General features: G+C 42.5%; 1 protein-coding gene across 8 annotated transcripts in view; it reads right to left on the minus strand.

Moving 5' to 3' along the window:
- Fam133a (family with sequence similarity 133 member A) overlaps positions 1 to 807 on the minus strand; it is a 40219-nt gene that overhangs the window by 4010 nt on the left and 35402 nt on the right. The gene's annotated exons all lie outside the window — the stretch shown is intronic.

Consider the following 807-nt stretch of genomic DNA (forward strand, 5'->3'; position numbering starts at 1 on the left):
GGAAGTCCAATGACCACCCACCTCCATCCAGGTCTAGTAAGGTGAGCATCCAAAAAGGATTATTTTAAAAAGAAAACTCTAAGTTTGTGGGTGGGCGATGGAATGATTGATCTAGGAGATATTAAAGGGTAAGAAGGGATAAATATGATCAAATTGCTGTGTTTATCATTTATAAACACAGCAATTGATACATGGATTGGCTATGTGAAAGGAACATTCAGAATGAGGTTCCCAGAGACAGTCCTTTTTATTTTGGTACAGTATCTCATTATGATGTCCTTGGTAGCCTGGAAATCCTATCTCAAATGGGTTTGCCTGAAATTCACAGAAATTTGCCTGTCACTGCCTCCAAAGTGCTGGAATAAAAGGTATGTGCCACCATGCTCAATAAGAGTTAGTCATTTATGTACAGAAATTTGTAGAATAACAACATTTATTTTGGATGAAGTAGTAAAGGACATGTCAAGAAAGGGAAACAGTATGTGAAAAATTACTGGGATTACAAAGCTTACCATAAAATTACTGATGACATAGGCAAAGAGATGTTGATAGGAGTGAGCAATATGGTTTCCCAAGCAGTCAGAGCTTGGGAAGTTCTTCTGACTCTTAAAAATCTTTGTTCTAGGAGACGTGGTGCAGCTCAGGGCTCGCTCGGCCATATGCTAGGCTTGGTGGGAAGGCCTCTTCTCGAGTCCGAGCTTTTTCGTCGCCTCCATGTCAGGAGGTGGTGTGATTCGTGGCCCGGCGGGGAACAACGACTGCCGCATCTACGTGGGTAACCTACCTCCAGACATCCGAACCAAGGAC

This window comes from Microtus ochrogaster, unplaced genomic scaffold (genome assembly GCF_000317375.1).
Source record: "Microtus ochrogaster isolate Prairie Vole_2 unplaced genomic scaffold, MicOch1.0 UNK169, whole genome shotgun sequence".
In the NCBI taxonomy this organism is placed as follows: Eukaryota; Metazoa; Chordata; class Mammalia; order Rodentia; family Cricetidae; genus Microtus; species Microtus ochrogaster.